Raw genomic sequence first — 13947 nt, forward strand, 5'->3', positions numbered from 1 at the left:
AGTTTGATGTCAACAATACTCGAGAAATGAACGGATGGCTCAATAGTACCTCACAGGGTGTCATAGTCGCCACAATTGTTCTCTCAATGCTCTCAAAGAACTCTAAGTGTTACAAATCACGTGTGAGTGTGTTTTTTGCCCCATGAAGTACCATATAAATAAAAGAGTTTACATTGCAGTATTAACCCAAAAAAACCACTAGTCAACTACCTAGAGTAATATCAAGTCGTCGGTCATTTTATGCAACTTTTATACAACTAATTCAGTACATCGTTGGTGAGCATAATGAAATCATATAACTGAAAAGCTTATGCATATAACATTAGGTTATATTGATGTATGTAGAAGGTATGAAATATGTTAGCATAGTTCGCTAGAATTTGTTTTCAAAAATTTAAAATTGTGTCATTGTGTGTGAATGTGCCATGTAGTGTGCCACCCCCTACCCCCAACTTAGAACTTCAGTGTCCTCACTGAAGTGTGGACAGAAAATAGAACACGAGCAAGGGATAGGACAATGCATGGATTCAGTGAGAACAAATAGTGTACAGGAAAAATATAGTATCCAGAAGAGCATGCATGTAGAGATACCATGTAGCACAAAAGACCACTGCCAGCCAAAAGCACCATGTATATGTCATTAGTATCAACAAGTTTACCTACTTTAATCACATACCCCTAACTTATCCTATGACCTACTCTAAGTAATTTGACTTTTGGTTAGTCTCCTCTAACTACCCTAAGGAGTCAAAAATAAAAGAAAAACTATTGGGTTGCCTCCCAGAAGCGCTAAGTTTACCGTCTTCAGCTAGACACATTGAAGCTTAAATTGGACTCATCCTGGTTCCCAAGTAGCATTGGCTTCTCTCTTTCCTTCCTCACACCCGAAGTTGCATATCCCCGACTTATGTTCAGAATTGGGGACCCACTCTTGTTTTATTATAAATTGCTCAAAAGGGTCCACAAATTTAACAGTGGTAGGGTTGTCAAGTTGAAGCGTACTTTCCCAAGGGTGTTGCCATAGCATTGAAGGAGTTGCTTCCCTAACAATTTTGTCCATCATGTCTTCGTCCACAACTTGGGTGGCATTTAGAGGATGTTGGGTAGCATTAAATATGTTCAGCTTACGTTGCTTATGGCCCCGTGAGATGTCCATGATCCCCATCCTACATTGAATGCAGACATTAGCCGTGGCTAGGAATGGTCATCCCAAAAGGATAGGGATTGGGTTTGTGGAGGTCTCCATGTCTAAAATGGTGGAATCAACAGGGTAATGGAAATCTCACACCTTGACTACCACGTCTTTTACCACACCCCAGGGTTGCTTAAGAGATCGATCAGCAAGGCATAAAGAAACCGAAGTGGGTCACAACACTCTTGGGTTAAGTTTTTGATAGGCCGAGTATGAAAGGATGTTCACACTTGCTCCTAAATCTAGAAGGGCCCCATCAATGGTGTAATCGTCAATTACACATGAAATAGTAGGTGAGCAGGTATTTTAGTTCAGGAACAAGGTGCTTTAGTATTATGGAACTCATATGCTCGACCTGCTTAACCAAACCATCCATGTGCACCCTTGATTCTATCCCCTGCATTGACAAGTACCTAAGGAATTTTATGAATGCTGGTGATTGCTTAATGTCATCGAGGAGAGGCTTATCCATTCTCACTTGTTTAAACATGTTTCAAATGGACTCAGGGGAAGCCTCTTTCCTAAATATAAAGGGTGTAAATGGGGTTGTCGGATGTGTCACTGGGTAGCCGTGAAAATCCTTATGGGGGTCGAAGTGAGGCGTGGTTCTTATGGTGGTAGGCGTGAGACTCAATGGTCGTTGTACCCGATTAGAGGAAGAAAGAGTGCATTGATGCGTTGGGTGCTTCCAGTTTTTCATCTTGGGTCTCCCCCATGCTTAGCTGCTCCTTGCCTTGTTCAACTATCAGCCTGCCATTTTGAAATGTGATTTCCGCCAGGGCTTGCTCATAATATGATGAGGGGCTAGCATCTGGCTCACATTCTACCCCATATTATCCCTTAGGATTTACTATAGGCTGACTTGGCAACTTGCCTTCATCTTTCTAACTCAATGTGGCAGCTAGTTGTCCTAAAGTGGCTTTTAGCTTCGTAATGGATTGAGAGTGAGAGCGAAGGAGTTGCTAATCCACTTGGTAATCAGTTTCAATATTCTTAAGGGACCTTAGCACTGTTTCTTGAAATGTGCTATACTTGGGTTGTGAGGGAGACGACTACTGGGCAGTTGAAAATTTGGGGGTTGAATAAGAATGATTTTGGGGATTTTGGTATGGTCGTGGAGGCAAAGCATTTGTGACTTGTAGAGGTCTTTGGGCTTGAAAACCTAGAACTTGTGGCCTCCACGAGAAGTTAGGATGATGTTTCCACCTGGGGTTGTAGGTATTCGAGTAGGGGTCATTAGCTGGTTTATCATACCAATTGTGGGTGGCCTTTACTTCCTCATGCACAAGCTTAGGCTAGGAATGCAAGTGAGGGCAATTCTAACATGTATAGGATTGGCTGGAGCATATTGCACATACCTCTGCATACGCTGTTGTTTGCAGTCCTAGGGACAAGTACTGGTCTAATTTTTTGGATATGGCATTCAGGGTAGGGGCTAGGTCTTAGCTAGTGGCCAACTCGTAAACTCCTTTTGGTTTAGAGTTTGATGGATTAGGTAGTCTACGAGTGGTAGCCATGTGCTGCTGAGAATTTTCAGCTCGATTTTCAAAGAGAATCCATGCCTTGTTCTCGTGCTTGGTGAGGAAAGTACATCCACATGACGCATCAACTATGGACCTATCTTTCTTAACCAACCATTCATAAAAAATTTGGACTAACTGCCACTTGGGGACCTGGTGATGTGGGCATTTACGGAGCAGGTCCCTAAAGCGCTCCCAAGTCTCGAAAAAGAGTACCCCATCCATCTGTGAGAAACTTGTGATGGCTCTTCGAAGCTGGTTAGTCTTCCCAATTAGAAAGTACTTTTTAAGAAATTCATGTTGCATGGTGGCCCAGTTGGCCACCAAGTTCAGTTCTAAGGACGGTAGCCAATATTTGGCCTTATCCTTTAGAGAGAACGAGAAAAGCGTAGGATGGAGAACATCATCACTGAAATTAGGTATGCAGATGGTGGAACAAATTTCCAAGAACAATGATAACAATTTTTTAGAGCTATGCAAGGTTTGTATTTACCTAAGGGACTAATTTGTACCTAATGCATACACCGCGCCGTCCTGCATTCGGTTCCCTAACGTTTAGGTAGCACAATTTAAGATAAAGACTTCAATCATCTTGATGTTGCCCAACTCTCATTGTTCGAAGCTATGCTAGGTTTGTTGGTCTTTTCAGGAAAAAACAGGTAAAAACTAAGGAGTTAGGCATATAAGAAGCTAAAGGAAAATTTGGAGTCAACAAAGTTCAAATCAGATGTTCAACCAAGCTCCTAAAGCTTTAGATTATCAAAGGAAAAAAAGGGGCGACAAGTCATATGTAAATTCCAAAATTTAGACTAAAGAAGATTTGTTGCAAGGTTCGACCAAGTCTTTGACTAAATGATTCTAAAGGGCAACCACGTTGAGATACTGAAGCATACTGAACCCATAACTACTGAGAGTATCAACGAAGTGTTCGACCAAAGAAGACCAAGAAGGGCGACTATGTTGACTTCTTAAGATTTCCCAAAGCTTAAGATACTGCAAGTCTTGACCATCAACTTGACTAGCAAGACCCTATGGAGCGACTTAGTCGAAGATGCTGAAGATTCAAATCCCTGGTTTCCCGCGAGTCTCGACTAGGATGCGATCAAGGAAAGTATGGGAGCGACTTGGTCGACAGCGACAATTTTCTGTGCAAGATTTGCTACAAACTTTCCTAAACTAAAAATTAAACCTTGTAAACCCTAGATCTTATAAATATACACTACGAACATGAGCTCTGGGTTCCTCTTTGGCCAATTTTGGGTTAGTGACAGACCTAAAACGCCATTGAGAACCAACCGTAGGATAGATTTACTTGCTTTCATTTACATTCCTGTTGTGGTTCTCTTTTGTATTTCTGATCGTTAGTGACAGACGAATCTGTTTACAATAAGAAACCATTTTTCTTACTTTCATTTACATGCTTTCTATTTACATGCTTTGATTTACTGCTTAAATTATGAGGAAGCCTTGCATGATATGATAAGCACTGCTTCAGTCTCAACCAGATAGAAGTAGTTAGCTACGGATATCGTGGAGGTGCTCTAGTGATCATTGAGATAGGGTATACTTCGGTTCCCAACCGTGCTCCGAATGGTTGGTGCACCCTTGCTACCTTGTGCCCTCGAATGACCCTCTCCCGTTTGGCCTAAGATTCTTGGGTTAGTACTTCTGTGTATAGCTGGTCGAGCATAGTTGGAGGCATGGCGTTCTATGTCTGATTCATATCAAAGCATCTCTTTGTAGGAGTAGGGTTAACTTATATTTTATCTACTTTCCAGTAGTCATTAGTACACTCATTGCAAAATACCATATTTCTCACTTTCTTTTACACGAGGCAATAATAGACTAATTGAGAAAAGGTTTATAACTACACGGTTTAGTCCCTATGGATTGACACTCAACTTCCCCACTTTCTACTGAACTTGGGATCAAGTTTGGTTTATAAATATTATTTTTGGTAGTTAAGGACCCAAGCCTTGGCGAGCCTACCAAAGAAATCCTTATTTTCAAACCTAGGTAAGTTCGAAATGAGCATTTATTGCGTTTGGCTGAAGACAGTAAACTTAACGCTTTTGAGAAGCAACTGAATGTATTTCTTCTTTTTCTTTTTCTTTGAGTTCATAGGTTGTGCATTGTAGAGTAGATACGTTTTAGGGTCCTTAGAGTAGGTCATAGGTTAGTTAGGGGTGTAACTAGGGTGCAACCAGCATGCACAGGTGCGACCTGGTTGAAGCCTTGCAAGTTTTTTGAACTTCCAAAGTCCTAAGAAGCTTGATCAGCATTGCCTTGGCACAACCTAGTCGAGCCTCTGAATATTTTTAGCTTCCAAATTACTGAGAAGCTCAACTAGGGGAGCGATAAGCACTCCTTTCGAGCGTGACTTGGTCAAAGCCCTATTTTCTTGATTCAATTGAGGGTGTGACTAGTGCACGACCAGCACAGGGCTGGTGTGACCTAGTCGAGATTGTTAAAAATTGTGTTTAAACTTCTTCTCTCGCGAAGCTCGAACCCCACTTTCTCTTGTTCCTTTGCACCTCCTCCATCGCACCTCTCTATGACCTAGTCGTCTGAGCATCATCTACCATCCTAGAGCTCTAGTGAACCTTTCATCCCTCTGGTGACATGCCCTAGCTCCAGTGGCCCCTCCTTACACAATGCTCCATTTCATCACACCTAGAGTTTCACCCATTTGTATTCCCTATGGCTGTGGCTCTTCATCTCACTTAGTAACGTCTGTGTCCCTTCCTTTTACCCACCTTACACCTTCCACTCCACCTATATATCTCTTAAACTCCATCCAACTTTCTTTGGAGATGCCTCGCCATTCAGATTCTTGGGCTACTTCCAAGCAACCCCAATCCTCACAATCCATCGCCAAGTGGAAGCGGGTTCAGGGTCAGTTGAGGGACGAGTCGTCATCCGGGTCCGAGCACACTCCACCTAAGCCGACAACAACAAGGGGTCGAGCAACCCAGATAAGGCAAGCACAAAGCTCTAGGGGGTCGAGATCATTAAGGATGACCCTTGAGGACTACGAATTCTGACCCCATGTATAAGTTTCAATTGAACGAGACTCGCGGCCACTCCAGGAGGAATTGTTGTGTAGAGGTTTTCGATCTGTGGAAGATGACCATTATATGACCCCTCCCACCACCACTTATCATCTGGCCTTGGTTTAGGAGTTCCATCAGAACCTGTGGCATGATCTTTACATGGGCGTCTGGTCTACAGTAGTTCAGGGCATTGGGTTCAAATTGACTCTAGCCTTGATTGATAGGGCATGGTCCCACGAGGAGGTCAATGAGACACCGTGGGAGGCCCTCAATTCTTCAGATGTCCACTATATCATCAGCTAGATGTTTCACAGCCTCTACTATGATGGTGGAAACATGCAGCGAGGCACGTGCATGACATAGAGTAGGGTACCCAATTACCTACTCCTTTTGCACCTAATCCTCTAGTGCAACATCTGTGCGTCTACTCATTATTTAGAGAGGTGTGGCATTCATCTATAGGTCCTTTACGTTGTACATCAGAACATGAAGGTGGACATCCCTCAACTCATTATGGACAAGACGATCATGTTCTACGAGAGGAATGTGAGGCACCCGTGGCTGAGGGGGCTTATGCCGAGGCCGATTGTGCCATTAGGCCATTAGGGAGTTGAAGCGGCCCCTTATTCCATACACCCAACTCATTACGTCAATCCTGATGAGCAAGAAGCTAAACATAGGCGATCTAGACGTGCACATGCCCATTGGAGAGGTCACTACCGAGTGAACATTGTGTCAGAGCCTTAATTTGGTGGCCACGACATAGCTGAAGGTTCATTGGTGGGCACCCTTTGAGGGTGAATCGGGGTCAAAGTTTCTCATTCCTCTATTCTACCATGACCCCAAGGAGGAGCCTACATGCACACTAGTGCCACCACCTTGTAGAGTTCTGAAGAAGAAATGGAGGATGACTGCTGAGCCCTCCACCTCAGATGCACCTTTAGTGGCACCTCCTCCACCGGCATCCCTCACTGTGCCTTAAAAAAGGTATGACCTGAGCCGGTTACGTTAGGACTTTTAGGGGTTCAAGTCCAAGGTGCGCCACAAGTTGGCGGGGACTAGGGAGACCATCTTTTAGGGATTTAGGGCACTAGTTGAGGTCTTCAAAGTCCACTTCCCCAGTGCATTGGTGACATTCAGTTTTTCGAGATTCACGGTGCCAACCTCGACCCGTGCTCCCTCAGTTCCTTCTGCTCCTCTAGCCCCCACAACTACATGTGAGGTATCTTCCTCATTTGCCCAGTAATTGCCGACTCTACCTCTTTCACTAGCCATGTGGTCTATTCCTCCTCTATCTAATCAACCACAGCTGTCTCATCCATCTCCTCGTCCTTAAGCTACTCCATTGGCGAGCACGGTGGTCATGATCGATGTCGAGTCCTCTAGAGAGAATGAGACGGAGGTTCGTACTAAGGAGGTATCACCACCCGTTGTTGTTGCCACGGGCGAGGCCGAGTCCCCTATGCAATCTACTAAGCCGCCTCCTACCCCTACTTATGTACCCTCCATGACTACAACCCTCATCCTACCAGTGAATGTCTCGTGGTCTCTAGCACCTCTCCGGATGGTTACACCACCCACCCATGTTATGCCTATACTACGCCGCATGGTGGCGAACTTGAGGAGCAACCAGGTCGAGAACTTGAGACTAATTGAGTCAGAGATATTAAGAGTCTTGACCATCAGCTCGACTAGGAGACCTTAAGGGGCGACTAGATCGAGATCCTGAATAATTACTGAAGTTGAGATCTTGAAAGTCTTGACCATTGGGGTGACTAGGAATATCTACAGGAACAACAAGGTCGAGAATTTTTGAAGTTTCAATCCCATAATTCCTACGAGCCTCGACCAGGGCGCGACCAGGGGAAGTTATGGGTGCGACCTGGTCACTGGAAATGAACTACTTTGCGAGATTTTATACAAAACTTTTCCATTTTGAATTCAAACCTTTGTAAACCCTTTTGGGCATAAAAGCTAGTTTCTTTTATGTGTCTAAGGTTCCCCTTTGACCACTCTTTGGTTAGTGATAGACCTAGAGAGTCTCTGGGTGTCACTTAGAGTAGGATTTACTGCTTTGATTTCAATTTCTATACTGGTTCATGCTTGGATTCGTTGAAGGCCTATGACAACCTTCGAGTTCCTGGTGCTGCCGTGTAGATAGTTGGTCTTATGATTGTATTCTTTGTTGACTTTTTGAGTCCGATCTCTAGTTTTGATTATGAAAAACTGCATATTACTAATGTGTGTGCCTAGTACTTGAACATGTCATTAATTCAGTGCACTCATATGAGAAATGATTGATGGAAGCCTGAAAGTCTTAAAAATCATACTCTTGGCATATTCAATGAGAAAATGAAGTGCAAAAGAAGAAGACCTTCTTATGCTTCATTTGTAAATGCATTTATTATATTTGGGTCTGTAATAATTTATATCGTTCTGTAATAATCTTTGCATGTCATGCATATAGGTAATTGTAAGCTCAAAATGACCATAAACTGACCATAGGGAACCAAATGTCATTAGGGCAGGTCGACCAATGCCGAATTTTTTTGGTGTCCTTCGAAAGAATCTAGACTGACCTTAGGTCCCCCATACAATGCATAAAAGAGTGCCTTATTAAAATTAAGTTGATCATCATATAATTAGAAATAGCATAATAAAGAGAAAAGGACTGAAAATGCCGAAATTGGCATGTTCGGTTGACCGAACTAGGTTACACTGAGTTCCTCAATCAACCGAACTCCCACTGGGTCAACAGGTTGACGTCTCGGTCGACCGGCTAGATATATACAGGCAAGCCCTAGTCGACCAAACCTCCCTGGGTCAACAAGTTGACTAGTTGGTCGACCAACCAGAATTATATGGGCAACGCCCTGGTTGACCGAACCCCCATGTGGGAAATGCCAACCGCTCGGTCGATCGAACCTCCTAGTTCTAAATGACTTGGTTAACCAAACTGCGTGGATTTGGAAAATCGCACTTAAACCATACATGTACGGTCGACCGAACTCTCAGTTTATTTTTTGCACGGTCGACCGAATTTTGTCACTTGGTCAACCGAACCTTAAGTTCGGTCGACCGGTTCTCTTAGGTAGGACAATTTTTTATCGAGGTTAAAAGTTTTTAAACGGGGTTAACTTTGCTAAATTGTTTTAAAACAATCCTAATAATACTCTATATGTCCTAAACGATCATAATTTGGCCTTGATCTATAAATATGAGTTCATTTGTGAGGATTAGTAACAGATTAGCAAAAATCATTAGCAAAAATCCTCTCTATTTCCAGAAGTTCATATTGCCCATTTTACTTCAAAACACTCTCAAATCTTTATTCCCTTGATATATCTTAGCTTTGTGAGAGTTCTATATTGGGTTATTGATTAGTATAGGTTGCTCATACTCCCATTTGCTTGGCTTGATTGTGACGCCCCCATTTTCATACAAATTTTTTTTTTATAAAATAATAAATAAATATTCAAATACTCATCATCCATAACATCCATAAATCGGTCACGTCAACCATCCTATTACCATTCACATGACCCGACTCACATTGGGTATCAGGTTAAAAGTTATTTCATTATACAACCTAACGGCGGAAGACAATATATATATATATATATATATATATATATATATATATATCAATCAAAATACAATACCCAGAGTATCAACATACATATATATATATATATCACCATCACAAACTCAAAAACAACTCAACTCTAGGGGAATTACACCTCCCCTGGTCCAAAAACTCACCATGTGTGTCAGGGTCTCAGTTCCCTATGATCATGGAGCTCTATCACCTGGCCTATCCCTGTTCCCTGAAAAATTTAGATAATTTGGGTAAGACACATTTCAGTAAAAGGAATAAATTATTTACAGTGTGTGATCATATGAGTTCAGTTATAATACACTTTACATTTCAAATCATCATTTCATCTGAGAAAATTCAATGATATACACATTCTCATAATCATATAAATATACAACACAAACTTTTATAAGCTTTAAAACCATTTCTCAAATTCAATGATTTCCAACACATATTTACCCGTGAAATTCCTGAGAATAAGGAAGATTACCCGCCCATACAGGTAGTTTCCTTCTACCCTAACATGTTATGTAATCAGGTATAGTCACATCTGATACCTATCAGGGCACTCACCTTACTCAGTAAGCCCTCAGGCGGAGAGTTTCACTTCACCTCAATTATTTATGTTAGTAACTCACATGGTTCCATTTATTAATTTTATCATTCTCTATTTCTAAATTTTCATTATTTTTTTCATTTCTCATTTTAGCCCATTTTATCATTCTTTCACTTTCCGTTTCCATTTCATTATCTGGTTCATGAGTATCCTTGGTACCTAGTACCAACATAACGTCTGTAACTCATGGCCACCCTAAGGATCTTTCTTTCCATGCCATGCTTCCCCCCATGGTCAAGGTTGTGGAGCCCGAACGTTGGATCTAACTGCGGTTGGCCGACATGGTTAGATCAAAATATCATATCCCGTTTATAGTACAACTGGCCGGCCTATAGCCCTGATCCAGACTTAGGGGGACTAACAACTCTACAAAATGACTCAGTCGACTGTCATGCCACACACTCCAAGAGTCCGTGTGGTTGCACTACACCACTAGCAACAATACTGTGTTCAATATCACTACCATCCATCAGGGTTCACTACCACATACCCATAATTATTATGCGGTATTGGCATTTCATCAATCATATATCAGTATATACGTTTCAGAATCCACGTTCTCATTTTCACATTTCAATATTTCCATATCAATATATATCATTAATCTCATATCAGTATATCTCAATTCATTTCAACATAAATGTTCTCATCATTTTCTGTGCTCGTTTCATCATCTCATAATAGTATATATCTTATTTCATGTATTTTAATATTTCTCAAAATACCCATATCAGTAATTCATAAAATCTAATTTTTCATGCAAATTATTTCTACTCAAATATAAATATTATATTTCATTATTTTTCACTAATCACAACAATAATTTTCATTTCAATATTTTCTCAGAATGTACTCATCGTTATACTTCACATTTTTCAATATACATCATATACCATACAGTTTTCATCTAATATTCATAATATATTAATTTCACACTCCAAAATATCACAATTTAATATTACTCAAATGCCACACAATTTATCTAATATTTATATCATAATAATTTCTAGACAAAATACCATATGCTCATTTTCACATATTGATTTGAACAAGAATTCTAAAAATACTGTTATAATTTATTCCCCTTACCTGACTTACTGAGAGTCTCGTTGGAACCCAAATCCTACGCCCTTAGCACCCGAAACTCAACTCCTGCAATTTGCATTTTTCCCAGATTAATTAACTCATTTTCCCAAAATAATATCCATCTAACCTTCCCTAGGTTCCATACATCCCAAATTAACATTTAAACTAATATTTAACACCCTCACTTAATTTTCTGAACTAAGCCTGCGGGTTCCAAAATTACACTCGCGGAGCTCACTCGGATCCTAAATTTTGAAAATCCTACTTCAACCTCAGATGCTCAATATTTTAGCATTTCTAAATTAATACTAATTAAATAATAATAAGCCCCTTAATAACCCCCTTATCCCAAATTTGGGATTATGCCTACGACGACCCCACGAGAATTTCACTTTACTAGACTTGTAGAGAATTATTCCTAGATTCTCGTGGTGGTGTCCAATCGTCGATTGGGCTTATAATTTGCAAGAAATTGAGATAAAAGAAGAAATTAGCTTACTCTAGGAGATACACCTACACCACTCCTACCACCAATCCGCTCCAGTAGAAATGATGGTAGAGGAGAATGAAGTCCAGTGGTATCTTCCGATTTTTGATCAAAAGAGTATTCGTCACGGAACTGAGAAAAGAAGGTGAGAGAACGAGAGGAGAGAGAGATTAACAGGGGGGGCTCTGCACTTCTCTTTAATTCAAATAGATCCTAAAGCTTCAAAGATGGTTATATTTTATTAATAAAAATAAAAATAAATTTTAATTTTTTTTATTTTCTTATAAATTTAATTAATTAATTAATTAATTAATTTTTTTTTTTTTGGGAATCACTCCACTAATCTTGTATAATCATTTTTGGGATTATTACATTCTCCCCTCATAAAAAATTTCGTTCTCGAAATTTACTATTCATCTGCTTCCCATCCTTAGAGAAAATACTTCCAATTTTATTAATTACCCTCACTTATGGCGGAGCAACACCGTGGTTACAAAGAGGGTTCTGAGAGATTACAATTATTCAAAATTCTCCCAAAACCATTCACGTTCCGAAACTAAAAACTCTATCTATCCTGTGTTACACTATACAAATAAAAATACATAGTACTATTCTTTTTATTCTAACTGGCTCAACTCTAAACTCCACTAAATAAGTGTGGATATCTCTAGTGCATCTTATCCTCCAGTTCCTAGGAAGCCTCCTCAATGGCATGGTTGTGCCATAACACTTTTACTAGTGAAATCTTCTTCGTGCGTAGCTCTTGTTCCTTCTAGTCAAGAATCTGTACTGGCACTTCCTCATAAGTTAAAGTATCACCCAACTCCAGTGCTTCATAACTGATCACATGGGAGGGGTTTAAGACATATTTCCTTCGCATAGAAACGAGGAATACCTTATGGATCCTAGACAGGACCGGTGGTAACGCCAATCGATAAGCAACTGGACCCATTCTTTCAAGAATCTCGAATGGCCCAATAATAATAATAATAATAATAATAATAATAATAATAATAATAACAATAATAATAATTAATTAATATTAATAACAATATATTTTATTAATAAAAAAATAAATTTAATTATTATTTTTTCTTTTTTTATAAATTTAATTAATTATTATTATTTATTTATTTATTTATTTTTGAAATCACTCCACTTATCTTGTATAATCATTTTTGGGGTTATTACATTGATTGTTTGATATTATTTTGAGGAGTTTAGCAAAGTTTATCACATTGATTTGAATATAGTAAATCTTGTGTTGGGATAAACTTATAGGCTTGAGGATCTTTACATTGTCATTGCAAGATTCCTATAGTTTGATTTTGTTGTGCAAAATATTTTCTACAAGCTACAATATTTTTCAAACTACTCTTGTGCTCATTTCATTGATGGAAATCTTTTGAGACAGTTTGATTATCTCATTAGCATATTTGAAACCCTGATTTGTTATTGAGATTTGATATAACTTGTTTCAAAGATATAGCTTGTTTAGAACACTCTTGAACATTATAGTGATCACATCTTGTTGAGTGTTGCTTGCACAAAGATACACATCACTAAGCTTACATTTACCTATATAATTGATGTGCATTTGATTGATTACATTTGATACATATCTGTTTGATTGAGAAGCATAATCACTGTACCCTGTTATATTGTGAAAAATACTATTGCATTCCAGACGTGGCCTGAGGGGGCGGTAATCCAACCCAGTAAGGATTGTACGTAAAGGTTGAGGTCAGCCCTGTGCTAATTGACATGGTTGTTTTAGGTGTTGCTTCACTTGTTAAGTGAGCCCATAGTGTAATCCTTGTGTTGGTGAGCCAAGGCGGGGACGTAGGCAGGATTAGCTGAACCCTGATATCATATTCAGTGCCAAGTTTACTTGTCCTTTATTATATTCTGCTTTGTACTTGATTTAAATTTCTTACTAAATATACTGCATATCTGATTGACACAAAATTACTTTTTGGTTAAGAAATACTGAAATTGTGGTGCATGTTCTAAAAATTGTTTAATATATCATATGTGCAATTTCATATACATTTAGACTGCCCTTAGGTTGTGTAATACTGCTGATCTGGTTTAACCTAGGAGGAATAAATTTTAAATACCCAATTCACCCCCCCTCTTGGGTTTGCACCAAAGCTAACATTCTTGATTGCTAGTGGCAGGCCGTTGAGTTGCAATTGAAGCCAATTTTAGATGCTTTCTTTACTCTGCCTTCATTTAAATACATGCACTTTAAATTCCAGGTCCTAACTTTCCATTTACATTTTTGATTATGATGAGACCCTAGGGTAGAGGATAGCCTAAGTAAGGATTCAATCACTTATACAAATTAGGCTACAGTCCATGTACCGGGTGTTCTCGTGATCGCTGGATAGAG

General features: G+C 39.7%; 1 non-coding gene across 1 annotated transcript; it reads left to right on the forward strand.

Annotated features, from left to right (window-relative positions):
• The first annotated feature begins 2863 nt into the window (after nucleotides 1-2863).
• Nucleotides 2864-2969, forward strand: LOC131154619 (small nucleolar RNA R71). The gene has a single exon (XR_009136537.1). It is a non-coding gene; the product is annotated as a small nucleolar RNA R71 (small nucleolar RNA).
• The last annotated feature ends 10978 nt before the right edge of the window (nucleotides 2970-13947 follow it).

The sequence above is a fragment of the Malania oleifera genome, chromosome 4 (genome assembly GCF_029873635.1).
Source record: "Malania oleifera isolate guangnan ecotype guangnan chromosome 4, ASM2987363v1, whole genome shotgun sequence".
NCBI lineage: Eukaryota > Viridiplantae > Streptophyta > Magnoliopsida > Santalales > Ximeniaceae > Malania > Malania oleifera.